Genomic DNA, 18,940 nt, shown 5'->3' with positions numbered 1-18,940 from the left:
CTTATATAACAGAAAACATAACAGGAAACATAAGAGCACCGCAAACATAACAGGAAACCCTCACAGTAAGGTTGATTCCAGAAGATCCTATGCCCGAAATTCAAATTCAATCGGGAAAAAATATACTCGAAGCCTTGCATAACTCGACGCAAAAAAGTAAAATATACGCAATGCTTAAACAAAAAAACACTTTTATAAACAACAAACATGCCAAGCAGCACAAGTACAAAAGTATGGAAAAGAAAAGCAAAGTGAAAAGAAAGCAAAAAGCTAAACTAATGCATCCCCAGAATTTGAGGGAAGAGAAGCATCTGCGCCCCCAGAGAAGTAGGTAGATCTGTCGCCGGCTCAAGATCTTAGCCTTCATTATCATCCCCTTCAGGTTCTTCTTCAATTCCCGAGAACCCAAATCGGAACAAAAAGAGTCAGTCGCATCAGGTTGGACCGGGAGACCCATTCGGGCAGTTGACTCCAGCTCATTGGGCCTGTGAGCACGTGATTTTTGCCCTACAAGAACTACTCCCACAAAAATTCAAAATAAAATAGTTGTGTGTTGCTTGTGATTTATTTGTATTTGTCCGTGCATGTTTATTCTATTTTTACTACTGAAAAATACAAAAATATATGTGTTGCATTTGTGTTTACAATTTAGGATTAATTAACCAGTGATTTGTTTTACGAAAATGAAAATCATAAAAAATAATGTACTTTGCATTTTTAGCATTTAATGTTGAATTGTGTGATTTTATTATTAATTGGCATTTAATTATATGTGATAAATGTTATTAGAAGATAATTAGTATTTTTAATAAGTTAACTTAGTTTATAATTTTAGAAAATAATTTAGGAAGAAAAGAAATCAAAAATGAAAAATAGAAGAGAAATCGGACTGGGCCATGTTAATTTTGACCAAATCCAGCCCAAATTTTGTGTCTAACCCGGTCCAACTGATCAGCCCACTCAAACGTCCCAAATGACGTCGTTTATGTCACTTTCAATCAGTGTCGTTGGATTGAATCAATCCAACGACCAGGATCATCTCTCCTTTACCCATTCCCCAAACCCGACCCATTTACCGAAGATGGATCCGGTCTCAGGAGTGCCTAAACGGCGCCGTTCCACTTAAATGATCAATTCAGGCTGTTGATCTCATCAGATCAAACGGCTAGGATTAGTTTCCCCCTCTGGTATATAAACCTAATCCCTTACCCGTCCCCCCCCCCCAAGCCAAACCCCTCCCCTTCGTCTCCAAGAACCAGAGAACAAACGACCCCTGAAACCCTAGCCGCCCTCATACCCCTTCACCTGAAAGCCGGCGGCAACGATGCCGTTGACCACGAAATTCACACCACTGAACCTCCTAACCACCCTCAACACAGATCCCTACCCCTTTAACCTCGAATCATCCCGGTTTGTCTCGAATCTTCAATCGAAGATTTGAGCAAAACCCTAAACCTACCCAACCAGTCCCAAGTTCACACCCCAGCTCCACGTGACCCCCCTCGTTCCCAAACCACCCCTACTTTGTCTCGAACCTTGCTAGAACTGGTCGAATCTTAAATCTATGGAAGAACTCTAGAGAGCCAAAACTTGGAACATGTCCGAGTAAAGGTAAAGATTTGAGGTCTTAACCGACTTTAGTCAAGTGTTCTCAATCGAGAACACTCGATTAAGGTCTGTTTCGGCTTCAAAGTCTCAAGACGAAGTTCAAACTGAAACGAATGGGGTTTAGTCTGAAGTTTTGAGGTATTTCCTTTTGTTTTCCTTTTCCTTCTGTTGTTTGTTTTATTTTGACTGAGTAGTTCATCATTTTTGTCAAATAATTCTTCCTTTTCTTTCGGGCCTTTTTCTTGGTCCAGTTTTCCTTCTGTTAATAACACATGTTATAAATTGTTTAATCAACTGAATAAGTTTCGTCGATTAGTCCGGTAGGTTTGAGTGTTAGTTTAACACAATAGTAGTTTAATTTTGATTTGGATTTCATAGTTCATTCCAGTCTGTTACCCCTCCTGCTTTGTTTATGTTCTAAATTTTGTGTTGAAATGAGCCTGTTGGTATGTTTGAACTTAGAACTGAACCTGTTGGTATATTCAGTTCATCACATTGAACTGAATTTATTGGTCATTTGTTATCCTGAATCTGTCAATCCCCTTAAAGCTCTTCTGACTGTTTCTTCTTTTGTATTCCAATTTAATTAAGCGTATGCTCGTCTAGTTGATTTTAGTTCATTATTTCTGAGCTAAATATGATTGGTTCCCCAATGTAGTTAGTTCAATATGTGCTGCCCTGAACCCTTAGTCTTCATGCCATTTGATTTGATATGAGTTTCTATCTTGAATTACTGACTGATTTGATAAGTTGAATTGATTATAGCTATTGTAGTTTGTTGGTTAATTAGGATTCAGCTTAGTTAGTTGGTAGGTTTGAATAGGTCAGAGTTGAAAGGTTTAATACAGATTAAAAGGGATTGGGTAGGACAGTAATTTCAGGGACTATAGGAGGGTATTTGGGATTTAAAAGGTTTGAAAATGGTTTAAGTTGAATGGTCTGACAGTAGGGTACTAAAGTACCATTAAACTAATGAAATAGTTTAAACAGTAGTGGGGGGTTGATGACTGTTTAAGGGATCATGGGCACCATTTCACAAGGTTTAAGGGATTTGAATAGAAAAATAGGCTGCCCATACCCGCGTGGGATTAATAAATAGAAAAGAAGTTTAGTGGGGAACAAAACATACTCTAGTGGGGTTCTAGAGAAGATCATGGGGAAAATGCTTAATTTATGGGTCTAAGTGCTCCTAAGAGCTGTAAAAGGGGTTGTAGTTTGCAGATAAATAGAGGGATTTTGGGACAGAGTCAGGGGGGTCCTTTTATTTTAGTCCTGGGTCTTGATTTTTCTTTTGGGCAAAGAGATTTTTATGGAGAGTATGGTGAGAGCATTGTTAACAGTGTCTTTGAGGCTGCAAACAGGCTGAGAATATAGGCATACACACTTAGGTTCTACTGTTCCATTCAGGTCGGGTCTGGGTTTTTCTTGAGGGCATTCAGTTTTTTTTAGCTCTGGAAAGTTTAAGAACAGAAAATCAAAATATATTGTTTCATTGCATTCATAGGTGTAAGTCAATTCTGGATAGCGATTCTCATTGCTGAAGTGGTTCAGTAGTCTACTGTTTAAGTTTTGGTTTAATTCAAACTCTATTGAGTCTGTTCGTTTAGTATTTGTTGTTGCTATTGTTTTTGTGCAACATGTTCTGGGTTGTGGTCGAGTTGATTCTGGGTAAAAGTTGGTCTTGAGATATGATGGTTGCTGTTGGAATTCCTGGTTGCTGCTGTTTGCTCTTCTGTTGCTAACTCCTCATTCTACTCGATTATATTTTCAGGTACCTTGTTGTCTCTAATGCCTTGAAGTTTCATTCGATGTATCTGAACGATTATGAAATCAAATGACGAGGCACTGCTATCACATGAATTTGCTTCTGTATTTCATTATTAGTATAGCTTGTAGTTATAGATTTCAAATACGCATTAATTAGAATTTCTGAAACTCGTCTTGTAATTAAACTAAAAAGACTGTGGATCATTGATTATATGACTTTGAATCTGTACTGGACTGTATGAGCTGCCCGGATTTGCTATAGTTAATTTAGTTAACTGTTAGTAGCCAATTACTATAGTTTCCATATTTAGGGTGCTGGGATCACAAACGGGTATAAAATTATACATGACTAATTGCGCGAATAATATGGCACAGTAGCTAATCACCTCCACAAGTTAAGTTTTTCCTTTATTGCCCGTATTAATTCCTAGCATGAACAACGATTCTAAATCTGGTAAACACATGAACTCGAGTTGGTAATTTTGGTTAGCATAAGGGTTGGGGTAAAAAAAATCCGAATAATTGTTCGTTAAGATGAGTTAGTTCATTAAACTTGATAGTTTAAAAACTTTCGGTGAACATTTGTGCACCATTAAATTGAAGCATTGATTAATTCGATGGCTGGGGCTCGACAGCCCTTTTGCATAAAGTGTAAGCTTCAGGGCCGAAATAAATGGCCCGGGTCTGACATGCATATCCGTTTGGGCCTGAACTATGATTCCCTCACGCAAACTGTTTGGAGTTTGTAGGTCTAGATGTAGTACTCCTTAAAAAATAACAATTAGTTAGGTTTTATTTTTATTATTAGAGACAAGTTAAGTAGAAAATTATAGCTTGCTTTAGGATATCCTTTTAAAACAAATGAGACAAGCCCCGCCAAATAAAATACAGAAGTTGCAGGGCCCTCAGTAAATATTGCGTTAAAATACTTTAGATTTCGGGACGGACCGTCTAATGAATTTCACGGCTCTCCTCAAAAATAATAATGCGCTAGCCACTTTAGGCGCGCTTTTAATAAAGTACTTTCTTAAACTTAGGTGCACATTTATGTGACCCAAATTCAAATCTCAACGGAGTCGGAATGTGTCAATAACTACGGGTGCATTGATGTGACGTGGTTCGAGATGTGTTTTCACGGCGTTGTAATTCTCATTAAAAAATAATAATAATAAAAGCGGTAAAAAGTTAAAATTTGCACATAGGTTCAACATATATTAAATCAGATGAATAAGCCGAATATGACATTTGAGCGATCGTACTAGAACCACGGAATTCGGGAATGCCTAACACCTTCTCCCGGGTTAATAGAATTCCTTATCCGGATTTCTGGTTCGCGGACTGTAATACAGAGTCATTTCTTTTCCTCGATTTGGGATTCCACCGGTGACTTGGGACACCATAAATCTCTCAAGTGGCGACTCTGAATCTTTAAATAAAATCTTGTTTCGATTGTCCTTTAATTGGAAAAACTCCTTCTACGCCCATGCGGGACGCAAGTGAAAAAGGAGGTGTGACAGCTCTGGCGACTCTGCTGGGGATCGAACCCAGAATCTATGGTTCAGGGTTCAAGAATTCGAGCTTAGAATAATTGTTATAGTTGGCTTTACCCAGTATTTGATTTTGTTACATGATCCGGACCTAAAGTGCTAATTGATTGCTTTTACCGCTTTGATATTCCGTGAACTGTATATAAATTGTTGCGAAATCCCTCTTCTCTCTGAGTCTTCTAAATCATGAAGAAGTGTGCACTTCGTGTGACTTCTTTTCTGTTAGAGTCATATTTCAAAGTTAGAACGAGGTTCAGACAAGTTGCAAAGCCGGGGAAGCTTCTGTATTCCTGGTACGCTCCCCCCCCCCGGCTCGAGCCGTCCGCTCGGGTAAGCCATGTCTAGAACAATACACCCAGGTTTTTAAACCTAGAATAACATAGCCTCATGTCAGATCCCTAGTAGGCACGTTTGTTTGCATCATGTGCATTTGACTTTGGGGACTCAACACAGGGGTGGGGTCCGTCTAGGACAAGCAACCTGAAATGGAAAAGACCATCCTGATGCATCTTATTTGCTACTTGTGCATTTGTTTGCTTCGGACTTGCATGCTGACCGACTTTTGAATATTTTTGAGATAGAGGTACGAGGGTTAAAGAGAGTTAATCGCCTATTTTAAAAAACCAATGTCCAAACAATGTCGAAACTCTGCCAATTCTTTTAGAAAAGGAAAAGAAAAATATATATATATATATATAGTGTTGTTTGCCAATGAAAAGAGTCTGGTTTTCAAAAGAAGTTATTTTATCGGCCCAAACTACGCCGGTTTGATTCTCACCGGATGTGAGATACGTAGGAAACCCTCATCGGGTCTAACCTCCCCTTTTGCAAAAATAGCCAAAAAATGTCAAATTTTAATGGTCAACATAAATAAATCGGGTGATGCCGTTTTTGTCAAAAATAGCCGAATGTCCCCAAAAGGAACGACGGAAGGCCGATTTTTCATAAATAGCCACCTTTGGTCGTTTTAAGATTTCGATCAGTTAATCCATACAACCTTAAAATCTTCGTTCTCGAAGTGCTGAAAGGCCGTATTTGCAAAATTGGGTTTTTATTTTAATTTTTGGAAAAAATGTGTGTTAATTTTATTTTGAGTCAAATAAATCTTAAATTTTAAACACCCTAATAAATGTGCAGAATGAGCACAAGTCAGAATTTACATGTAATAATAGTGAACAAGATCCCTTTGGAGTTGCACATGTGGTGGGATGATTTGGGCGAATCAGGGCGCGACACGGTCAAGCTATACTTGGGAGGCCTCACTGGGTGGCTGAAGATTAATCCTAGAGGGATATCATAAAGGCTCCGTGTTACATTTTTTTGGAACACGGCCCACAATGTATTCCACTTCTCAGATTTTGAACTCACCCCAACCTTAGAAGAGGTAGCAGGTTATATGGACATTACTGAGGGGCTAAGGCACAAATATCTAATTGCTCCAAGAGCCGTCAATACGCGCCAGTTCATAGATCTACTGAAGATAAGCAAGGGAGTCCCGTATGCTGAGTCGGATAAAGTTTTTCTACTCTGCAGTTCATGGGCATATAGGAGGGTTCGACAATCTAAAAAGCGGGGTTTGCAGCAAAGGGAATCAGACAAAATGGGATGAACATAAGCGGTTCGCCTTCATGGTAGCATTCTGGGGCATTGTGGTGTTTCCCGGAAAGACAGAAATATTGATTTAAAGGTGGCGGGAGTCGTCAAAACCCTGATTGCCAACAATAAAATCACGCTTACCCCTATGATGATATCCGAGATATACCGAGCTCTCACAGCTTGTAAAGCCGAGGCCGATTTCTTCGAGGGGTACAGAAGTGCGAGCAAAGCCTATGTGGCAAATAAAGAGGGACTACGAAGGGAACATCGCTATATTGAGAGAAATAATATCCAAGAGTGGATCTTTAGACAGGCCCGAGATGCCAGAACAGATCGGAAGCGCTGCTATGATCTGATGGCCCGAATGAAGAAATAGATGAATGAGTTTCAAGATCAACTCTTCTATAACGCTCAAGTGCTGGGGATGCGGAATCAACAAATAGAGTGATCCCTTATGGAAAGGGACAGAATCAAGGGAAGAATCGACGATATCGGGCACTACATCACCATAAAGTGCCTAGTTTGTGAGGTTATGTCCCGTACCACCTTTTTTGCTTCAATAATGATTTACGTCTACCAGATCATGGAAGATTTAAAAGATCTGCAGAGGGTCCTTGCACCAAAGCCCGCGGCGAGGCCGAACGACGCCCCGCGGGCACCAGAATTAAAAACTCTGAGACATTCACAGTTTGAAGTCTGTATGTTCTTTGTCTTCAGAGTCTGTTGTCCATGGGAGTTTGTAATTTCCCTTTTGCATAAAGTCTGTAGTCTTTGTCAAGTCCGTCAATTTCCTTTTAAAAGTGTTTTGCCTTGTAATAGATCGTTTTGCTAATGAAGATTGAAAAATCCAAAATGGTGTCTTTGTTTTTCGCACTTGTGGTCAAAACTACGCACGGTCTGATTCAAGCGGGGACATGATACATAGGCAATCCACATAAGATTCGACCACCATCAAAACGAAAAAATATATAACTGAAGCCGGAATGACGCACGTAACTGAAGAAAATGCATGATAGAAAGGGTTAATTGCCTAGTTGCATTGCATCCTCTATGTGTGTTTTCTTATCTGTTGAAAACTCTAACGCTAACAGGTTGCTTCCATTTTGTCCTCTTTCAATAATCAGAAAGGTGGTTAGTTGTGATTCTAAGTAACACTTCCTTGCAACACAAAAGCAAAAAGACAATGGCAGAGAACAACAGAACTGAATGGGTTGGTACTGATGCCCGAAAGTAGTTGGTTGAACAGAACTACGGGTTGGTAGAAGAGGTAATAATGTTGAGACAGCATGTGGCAGACATGTATCGGGCATGGATGACTGGGAAAGCACCACCCCCCGCCACCGCCTAGCTTCCTGAACTCTATCCTTACCCAAACACCTAACACAATAACGGACGATCCTCCATATCTACCCACTCATGACAGTTTTCCCAGCCACTCGAATAGCTCCATCACTCATCGTCCAACTATATTTTTCCAACGCTACTCCCCTCCCCAATGCTACTTCTCTCCACGAGACTCCCAAAGACATGCTTCACTTTCCAAGTGCCCAGCTCCACAAAATGCCTATCCATCCCCACGAGCACACCAGAACCCCCTTGGATCAGGTTTTAGGCCAAATCAGGCATTTAGGAATGAGAGGTTGCTGAAACGAGGAAAGGCTCTCACCCCTATCGGAGAATCTTATGCAAGTCTGTTTGAAAGACTAAAGCATGCTGGCCTGATTAAGCCGCTCCCCGATATACTCCAGATCCACGTGCAAGAAGCTTTGATCCTACTACATGATGCGCATACCACTCTAATGTCCCAGGGCATAGCATTGAGAGTTGTCATTCGTTAAAAAGGGAAATAAAAAAAATGATTCACGAAGGAGTGATTGTGATCGACGACAGTAATAAAGAGCATGTGAACCCTCTTAGGATATTGACAAAAGTTGAAGATGTTGAAGCAGATAGTGGTCTTGATACGAAGCTCAGTGGCTAAGGTGTTGTGCTTGGTGATTGGGAAGATGCTCCCTTTCTTGGTCAGCCGGAGCGGAGTTTTGATGGTTCATTTTGTTGTCATTTCTATTGTTCGAGTTATTTGCAGGGTTGTAATCCGGACATTGTCTTGAGTCAAACCCTCTTATCCTTCCATTTTTGTCATAGTGGTTTGTTTAGTGATGTCTAGGTTTGTTTTAGGTTTGTTCTAAGGTTGTACCCCAGTTGTTTTGCTTGTTTTGTTATACGAACCGTTTCACCGCTTGTCTAATACAAATTCCGGTCTTATGTTACTTCCAGTCATCTTCTTTGTTTAGTTCTTTTTATCCTTTAGTTTTGTCTTTGTTCAACGCCGATTCTAGTGACATGACATGCGCGTACAGTTTGGGCCTAATCTTAAAAGTTAATTATAAAGCCATTGGGAGATGATCGGGACACTTAAGGAAAATGGGAACAGCTTGAGATCATTTGAAGCCCGAGCCACGTGAAACTGGGGCAGGTAAAATATAAAGAAAACCATAAAAGCAAGTTAGCCATATTGACAAGGGGGTCGTTCATGGTAACGGAAGTGAGAGTGTTGCCCAACGGTGCTTTAAAAATGACAAATGAAAAGGCGAATGTATGGATATGGTTATCAAGTCTGGCACAATCAGAAGATGTGGCGAATGTTTAATTGTGTCATTTGTGCTTGGCATATTCTGAAGATTGGAATGACGAAGGCATTTTATTCTGCTATCTAAACACTTTATCCTTCGTTAACCCTTTGAGCCTTATTGGTTTTCTTTCATACCCCTCATTCGGAATCAGTAGCAAAGACTAGAAAACACAAGCATGGAAGATAAAGAAAAAGAAAAAAAAGGAAAAGAAAACAATAGAAACAACAAAACAACAAAGGAGAAAGGAGAAATGAGAAAGAAAAAGAAAAGAAAATAATAAATAAGTGAAAAGGAAAAAAAAAGAAAGTGGGAACTACGTCTGACCTGATTCCTCAAAGAGGATACGTAGGAACTTCACGGCTCGGTCATAGTGTAACAAAAAAAAATCATCAAAAATCCCCAAGCAAGAAACTGGGGCAGGAGTTGTGTTTGATGTAAAGAAATCTGGTTCCGAAGGTTGTAAAGTTTGAACCCAAATTGATTCGCTTTGAGCTGCTAATACTTTTTTCTAGCCCTATCCAAAATCCCACATTACGGTCCAAAGAAAGACCTTTTGACGTGTCTTCGAAAGATGCCAGGTTAGGCAAATGGAAGTCGAGAATAACACTCTGATCCCCGACAGAAAAGTAATAAAATGAGAGAGTCTTATCGGTGAAAACCTTCACAGGCGCCTTGAGGCGGCTATAAGTTGAGAGAAAAACCAAATGAGAGAGGCTTGACAGTGAAAACCCTTCGGGCACTACAAGTCGAATAAAGATTGAGAATTAGATAGGAAAGCACCAAACGAAGATTGTGAAAGGCAATTAACGACGGAGGACGGGCCACGTGTGCATGTCATAGCCAATAGAGTCGATATCCACATCTGATAGGTTTTACTTTGTAGTTTTCTTGTTAGGAGTCGTCTCTTTCTTTTGCCTTTTACTCCGTTCCTTTTACCTTTGTCATTTCCTCTTCTTGAGTCTCTTTGGTCAGAACGAGCGAGAAATGACTTCAAAATTTGCCATCAGCTTTCCAGTTGTGCAAAACGAGATCTGACTAGTACATCAAAGTGGTATAAGTCAACCTGCTTTGAGGTTCACGCAAAATACCCAAGATTGGTCCTTATCAATTCAGGGACAGTGCAACAAAAGGAGGGCCAGGGGGAGTGAACCAAAGGTATATTCGATGATGAGATTGACAAAAGGGTGGACCAGTGTCAAGAATGATATCCCCAGTAGAAATCGAGGGTTATAAGGCCAAGGCTAGCGGAAAAATCAAGAAAGAACAACGCGGAAAGCAATGGACATAATTGGGAAATTCATAGGAGACTCAAAGGTTGGGGAAATGCCAGTTCACGGACAGTACCACAAAAGAAGATATTGGGTCTGTACCGGAAAAAGGTATTTCAGTAGCACAGACGATGGAGGAAGTGGTTAATCAATGAACATGCAAGATCTTCAAGTGAAATCAGCTGTCATGAAAATACATGGGGTCAGATAAGGAGACTGGAAAAATGGTTAAGAGGTTTGTGAATAAGGAACCATCAAGAAGGTCGGAAGGTATCAGCCAAGCTTCAAGATGGTCAGACAACGCATAGATGGGAAAATGGTTGATAGCACCCCCAGTAGGAGTATCACAACCAACCACCACGTTTTAAACTGACCAAATTTTCTTTGATTTGAAGCAGAGACAGGGAATGTTATTGATGAAGGAAAGATGTGCCACAAGAAAGATTGTCAAACTGGGGCAGAAAATTTTCTTTCATTTCGAAAATTTTCGGGAAGTCTAACACAAGTTTGGTGAAAAGCGGTATCCCCAGCAATTTTCGGGAGAAGGCAAAACAAGTTTTAAAGAAAGCAATGTCAGGAGGAAGATAACACAAGTTTTAAGGGAGGTAGTCTTTGAAGGAAGAAGATAACAAAAAAAAAGAAAAAGAAAAAAGAGGAAGACCAATTTTGCAAAAGGAATGCAGAGGAATGAAACACCAGTCTTAAGGGAAGTAGTCTTTGAAGGAGTAAGATAACATATTTTTGAAAAAAGTGTTATCCTCAGCAGTTCGCAGAGAAATGAAACACTAGTTTTGAGGGAAGTAGTTCTGAAGAAAGAAGATAGTACAAGTTTTGAGGGAAGTAGTTTTGAAGAAAGATAATTCAAGTTAGAAGGAAAATGGTTCAGGAGGCAAGGGGAAACAATGGCATTTTTATTTTTGAAGTTGTTGTTGAGGTCAGGAGCCCACCTGAAGAAAGGAATGGCGTTTTATTTTTCGAAGTTGTTGTTGAGGTCAGGAGCCCGCCTGAAGAAAGGAATGACGTTTTTATTTTCGAAGTTGTTGTTGAGGTTAGGAGCCCGCCTAAAGAAAGGAATGACGTTTTATTTTTCGAAGTTGTTGTTAAAGTCAGGAGCCCGCCTGAAGAAAGGAATGACGCTTTTATTTTTTCGAAGATGTTGTTGAAGTCAAGAGGCCACCTGAAGAAAGGAATGGCGTTTTTATTTTTCGAAGATGTTGTTGAAGTCAGGAGCCCGCCAGAAGAAAGGAATGGCGTTTTATTTTTCGAAGTTGTTGTTGAGGGTAGGAGCCCGCCTGAACAAAGGAATGACGTTTTATTTTTCGAAGTTGTTGTTGAAGTCAGGAGCCCGCCTGAAGAAAGGAATGACGTTTTTATTTTTTCGAAGATGTTGTTGAAGTCAGGAGCCCGCCTGAAGAAAGGAATGGCGTTTTATTTTTCTAAGATATTGTTGAAGTCAGGAGCCCGCCTGAAGAAAGGAATGTCGTTTTTATTTTTCGAAGTTGTTGTTGAAGTCAGGAGCCCGCCTGAAGAAAGGAATGACGTTTTATTTTTCTAAGATGTTATTGAAGTTAGGAGCCCGCCTGAAGATAGGAATGACGTTTTATTTTCGAAGTTGTTGTTGAAGTCAGGAGCCTGCCTGAAGAGAGGAATGGCGTTTCATTTTCAAAGTTGTTGTTGAAGTCAGGAGCCCGCCTGAAAAGAGGAATGGCGTTTTATTTTTAAGTCTTGAAGTTGGGAGCCCGCCCATATAACAGAGGAATGCATTTCAGTCTTTACATTTCAAGTTTTGAAGTTGGGAGCCCGCCCATATAACAGAGGAATACATTGAAGTTTGAAGTCAGTAAAGCGGAGGGTTACAACAAAAATCCCCAGCATAAGTTAAAATTCAGAAGTCGGAAGGAAGGCAACACTAGTCAGAAGAAGGCAGTTCAAGCTTCGAAGGAAAAATAATTCGAAGCTCACAAGAAGGAAATAAGCAGTTCAAATTCGGCAATCAAGAGACAATACAAGTCAAGTCAGAAGCAAAGAAACATCAGAGGAAACACAAGGCAGCAAGACAGCAAGACAACAAGGCAACGACAGTCACATGACCAAGTTTGAGAATAAATCTTTGTAATTCATAGACCATAGCTTAATATAACTTCTTTATTTTTATCAAGGTGTAACAAGGAGGTCAATAAGTAGGTAGAAGCAGCAGCAATAGCAGTAACAACAAAACTACAGCTTCATGGTAGTCCCAGCTATCGAAACTCCCGAACTACATTGACCTGATTCCCTTTTAGCCAAGGATATGTAGGAAACCTTCGAAGCAGAGGTTCGGTCAAATCTTTCAAAAAATGCTTCACACGGAGTAGCCGAACGTGCAAAAATTGCTCGTATCAGCTCACTTTATCTTTGCACGAAAACTCTTCGTGTTTCCGGACAAAGAGGGGCAGCTGTGAGCACATGATTTTTGCCCTACAAGAACTACTCCCACAAAAATTCAAAATAAAATAGTTGTGTGTTGCTTGTGATTTATTTGTATTTGTCTGTGCATGTTTATTCTATTTTTACTACTGAAAAATACAAAAATATATGTGTTGCATTTGCGTTTACAATTTAGGATTAATTAACCAGTGATTTGTTTTACGAAAATGAAAATCATAAAACATAATGTACTTTGCATTTTTAGCATTTAATGTTGAATTGTGTGATTTTATTGTTAATTGGCATTTAATTATATGTGATAAATGTTATTAGAAGATAATTAGTATTTTTAATAAGTTAACTTAGTTTATAATTTTAGAAAATAATTTAGGAAGAAAAGAAATCAAAAATGAAAAATAGAAGAGAAATCGGACTGGGCCATGTTAATTTTGACCAAATCCAGCCCAAATTTTATGTCTAACCCGGTCCAACTGATCAGCCCACTCAGACGTCCCAAACGACGTCGTTTATGTCACTTTCAATCAGTGTCATTGGATTGAATCAATCCAACGACCAGGATCATCTCTCCTTTACCCATTCCCCCAACCCGACCCATTTACCGGAGATGGATCCGGTCTCAGGAGTGCCTAAACGGCGCCGTTCCACTTAAATGATCAATCCAGGCCATTGATCTCATCAGATCAAACGGCCAGGATTCGTTTCCCCCTCTGGTATATAAACCTAATCCCTTACCCGCCCGCCCCAAGCCAAACCCCTCCCTTTCGTCTCCAAGAACCAGAGACCAAACGACCCCTGAAACCCTAGCCGCCCTCATACCCTTTCGCCTGAAAGTCGGCGGCAACGATGCCGTTGACCACGAAATTCACACCACTGAACCTCCTAACCACCCTCAACACAGATCCCTACCCCTTTAACCTCGAATCATCCCGGTTTGTCTCGAATCTTCAATCGAAGATTCGAGCAAAACCCTAAACCTACCCAACCAGTCCCAAGTTCACAACCCAGCTCCACCTGACCCCGTCGTTCCCAAACCACCCCTACTTTGTCTCGAACCTTGCTAGAACTGGTCGAATCTTAAATCTATGGAAGAACCCTAGAGAGCCAAAACCTGGGACCTGTCCGAGTAAAGGTAAAGATTTGAGGTCTTAACCGTTTTTAGTCAAGTGTTCTCAGTCGAGAACACTCGATTAAGGTCCGTTTCGGCTTCAATGTCTCAAGACGAAGTTCAAACTGAAACGGATGGGGTTTGGTCTGAAGTTTCGAGGTATTTCCTTTTGTTTTCCTTTTCCTTCTGTTGTTTGTTTTATTTTGACTGAGTAGTTCGTCATTTTTGTCAAATAGTTCTTCCTTTTCTTTCGGACCTTTTTCTTGGTCCAGTTTTCCTTCTGTTAATTAACACATGTTATAAATTGTTTAATCAACTGAATAAGTTTCGTCGATTAGTCCGGTAGGTTTGAGTGTTAGTTTAACACAATAGTAGTTTAATTTTGGTTTGGATTTCATAGTTCATACCAGTCTGTTTCCCCTCCTGCTTCGTTTATGTTCTAAATTTTGTGTTGAAATGAGCCTGTTGGTATGTTTGAACTTAGAACTGAACCTGTTGGTATATTCAGTTCATCACATTGAACTGAATTTATTGGTCATTTGTTATCCTGAATCTGTCAATCCCCTTAAAGCTCTTCTGACTGTTTCTTCTTTTGTATTCCAATTTAATTAAGCGTATGCTCGTCTAGTTGATTTTAGTTCATTATTTCTGAGCTAAATATGATTGGTTCCCCAATGTAGTTAGTTCAATATGTGCTGCCCTGAACCCTTAGTCTTCATGCCATTTGATTTGATATGAGTTTCTATCTTGAATTACTGACTGATTTGATAAGTTGAATTGATTATAGCTATTGTAGTTTGTTGGTTAATTAGGATTCAGCTTAGTTAGTTGGTAGGTTTGAATAGGTCAGAGTTGAAAGGTTTAATACAGATTAAAAGGGATTGGGTAGAACAGTAATTTCAGGGACTATATGAGGGTATTTTGGGATTTAAAAGGTTTGAAAATGGTTTAAGTTGAATGGTCTGACAGTAGGGTACTAAAGTACCATTAAACTAATGAAATAGTTTAAACAGTAGTGGGGGGTTGATGACTGTTTAAGGGATCATGGGCACCATTTCACAAGGTTTAAGGGATTTGAATAGAAAAATAGGCTGCCCATACCCGCGTGGGATTAATAAATAAAAAAGAAGTTTAGTGGGGAACAAAACATACTCTAGTGGGGTTCTAGAGAAGATCATGAGAAAAATGCTTAATTTATGGGTCTAAGTGCTCCTAAGAGCTGTAAAAGGGGTTGTAGTTTGCAGATAAATAGAGGGATTTTGGGACAGAGTCAGGGGGGTCCTTTTATTTTAGTCTTAGTCCTGGGTCTTGGTTTTTCTTTTGGGCAAAGAGATTTTTATGGAGAGTATGGTGAGAGCATTGTTAACAGTGTCTTTGAGGCTGCAAACAGGCTGAGAATATAGGCATACACACTTAGGTTCTACTGTTCCATTCAGGTCGGGTCTGGGTTTTTCTTGAGGGCATTCAGTTTTTTTTTAGCTCTGGAAAGTTTAAGAACAAAAAACCAAAATATATTGTTTCATTGCATTCATAGGTGTAAGTCAATTCTGGATAGCGATTCTCATTGCTGAAGTGGTTCAATAGTCTACTGTTTAAGTTTTGGTTTAATTCAAACTCTATTGAGTCTGTTCGTTTGGTATTTGTTGTTGCTATTGTTTTTGTGCAACTTGTTTTGGGCTGTGGTCAAGTTGATTCTGGGTAAAAGTTGGTCTTGAGCTGTGATGGATGCTGTTGGAATTCCTGGTTGCTGTTGTTTGCTCTTCTGTTGCTAACTCCTCATTCTACTCGATTATATTTCCAGGTACCTTGTTGTCTCTAATGCCTTGAAGTTTCATTCGATGTATCTGAACGATTATGAAATCAAATGACGAGGCACTGCTATCACATGAATTTGCTTATGTATTTCATTATTAGTATAGCTTGTAGTTATAGATTTCAAATACGCATTAATTAGAATTTCTGAAACTCGTCTTGTAATTAAACTAAAAAGACTGTGGATCATTGATTATATGACTTTGAATCTGTACTGGACTGTATGAGCTGCCCGGATTTGCTATAGTTAATTTAGTTAACTGTTAGTAGCCAATTACTATAGTTTCCATATTTAGGGTGCTGGGATCACAAACGAGTATAAAATTATACATGACTAATTGCGCGAATAATATGGCAAAGTAGCTAATCACCTCCAAAAGTAAAGTTTTTCCTTGATTGCCCGTGTTAATTCCTAGCATGAACAACGACTCTAAATCTGGTAAACACATGAACTCGAGTTGGTAATTTTGGTTAGCATATATAAGGGCTGGGGTAAAAAAAAATCCGAATAATTGTTCGTTAAGATGAGTTAGTTCATTAAACTTGATAGTTTAAAAACTTTCGATGAACATTTGTGCACCATTAAACTGAAGCATTGATTAATTCGATGGCTGGGGCTCGACAGCCCTTTTGCATAAAGTGTAAGTTTTAGGGCCGAAATAAATGGCCCGGGTCTGACATGCATATCCGTTTGGGCCTGAACTATGATTCCCTCACGCAGACTGTTTGGAGTTTGTAGGTCTAGATGTAGTACTCCTTAAAAAATAACAATTAGTTAGGTTTTATTTTTATTATTAGAGACAAGTTAAGTAGAAAATTATAGCTTGCTTTAGGATATCCTTTTAAAACAAATGAGACGAGCCCCGCCAAATAAAACGCAGAAGTTGCGGGGCCCTCAGTAAATATTGCGTTAAAATACTTTAGATTTCGGGACGGACCGTCTAATGAATTTCACGGCTCTCCTCAAAAATAATAACGCGCTAGCCACTTTAGGCGCGCTTTTAATAAAGTACTTTCTTAAACTCGAGTGCACATTTATGTGACCCAAATCCAAATCTCAACGGAGTTGAAATGTGTCAATAACCACGGGTGCATTGATGTGACGTGGTTCGAGATGTGTTTTCACGACGTTGCAATTCTCATTAAAAAAATAAATAATAAAAGCGGTAAAAAATTAAAATTTGCACATAAGTTCAACATGTATTAAATCAGATGAATAAGCCGAATATGACATTTGAGCGACCGTACTAGAACCACGGAATTCGGGAATGCCTAACAGCTTCTCCCGGGTTAACAGAATTCCTTATCCGGATTTCTGGTTCGCGGACTGTAATACAGAGTCATTTCTTTTCCTCGATTCGGGATTCAACCGGTGACTTGGGACACCATAAATCTCTCAAGTGGCGATTCTGAATCTTTAAATAAAATCCCGTTTCGATTGTCCTTTAATTGGAAAAACACCCTCTACGTCCCTGCGGGGCGCAGGTGAAAAAGGAGGTATGACAGGGCCTTGGCGATTTCGGTATCAAAGTCAATGACGTCTGCTTTGGCCTCTTCCAAGGTTTTTCTCCTCATGCTATACATAGAATATGTTTTTTCAACAATGAAAGAAGCCGCTCGGCGCCGAGATTCTTCCTTAAGCTGGTCAACCTCGGTCGAAAGGTTATTCCGCTCAGATCTAGCGGCCTGGAGGCTAACATCAAGGTCACAGATAGTGGATTTATAAACTTTATTATGCTCTATAACCTTTCTATACCTCTCTTCCAACCGGGCATGCTTTTCCGCAGCAGTAGCTTCTTCAGCTTTGGAGTTCAAGGCTACCTCCAAATTATTTAGTTTTTCAGTAGAGGCAGCCTCGCAATCGGCAGCAGCAAGAATAACATTTTAGACCTCGACCCACTTTGCCTTGGCCTCTTCAAATTGTACCCTTAACAGGGCAGCCTCTTAGCTGAGGGTCACCACCTCTTGCTCGCTTTGCTACAACCGAGCCTCCAACTCAACGGTCTCAACAGCTTGTGCTTCCAATGTAAGGAGGCAAGCAACAATTTGATCCCGCTCGGCCAACAGTTGATCCCACTAAGATGTGAAGTTTTCTTTATCAAGGATCAACCTTTGAAGGCCCTCGGAAGCAAGGCAGTTATCCTGCAAAGAAAAAGTTCAAATTAAAATTGTTGTCGTATCAAAGATACAAGGAACATCAAAGGTAACAAATATCATACTGTTGTTACGTTGTGCATGACATTGTTTACCATGCACTCTCCCGAGAGAGACTGTATTTTATTCCTATCTTTCTCTGAAGCCAGAGGCTTCACGCAATTAGCAAGTTCCACTAGCTAGGACAGTAGATGACACTCGGTAGAGACCGAGGGGGAAACGTTCCTCATCTTCTAAGGATCTTTGGAGGGGGGCAGGCGAATAGTTATGCCTTAAATTCCCATGGACTGGGGACTGGGGAGGAGGGACGTCCTCCTCTCGGGTTTGGGGCCGATGGAGATGATGTAGAAGTTGCTGGTGGGGAAGGCATGATTGGCAAAAAAAGAGAAGAAATTGATGGCGTTGTAGGTTGAGAAGCAGTGCTAGTTATTGGTTGTTCGCCAACTGAAGACGGAAAAGACCTGGAACCCAGCTTCATGGTACCGGGAATAACAACTAGGGCCCGAAGCGAGAGTTGGCATCTTTCACTCTATCACACTCTCTCCAAAGCGCTTGGACTTCGTCCTCAGTTGATGTAACTAACTTAACAGATCTAGCAGTCTGTGGAACTGATGAAGGTGGTCATCTTCTATGTAGAGTAGCCCCTTCATCACTAGCTCCTCCATCATCATCAATCACCACAGTATTTGCGACTGGCTCAGGCGCGACGCTCTTTATCTTTTTATTCTTTCCCTTGGTCATAGATGAGCGTCGCCTTTTTAGTTACATGTTCTCGGGCCGAAGACTCCGAGAGGAAGCACCTATACTGGAAGCAGGTCCGACGACACCCGTTAGAGCGAATGCCTCCTACAACAACCTCGCCGCATCTGCGGGATCATCCAAAACGTCCTCCTCGATGACAGTAATAGAGCCTTGCGGAAGATCTGAATTCAATTGAAGGAGAAGTTAGCTAGTTTTCTTGTATGTAAGATAAAAAACAAAATAAACTCAAGAATCAACTTACCACAATTTTTGAACTTCCAC

Source organism: Nicotiana tabacum, chromosome 20, assembly GCF_000715075.1.
Source record: "Nicotiana tabacum cultivar K326 chromosome 20, ASM71507v2, whole genome shotgun sequence".
Classification (NCBI taxonomy): domain Eukaryota; kingdom Viridiplantae; phylum Streptophyta; class Magnoliopsida; order Solanales; family Solanaceae; genus Nicotiana; species Nicotiana tabacum.
The sequence above is the reverse complement of the archived record's forward strand: the minus strand, read 5'-3'. Positions refer to the sequence as shown.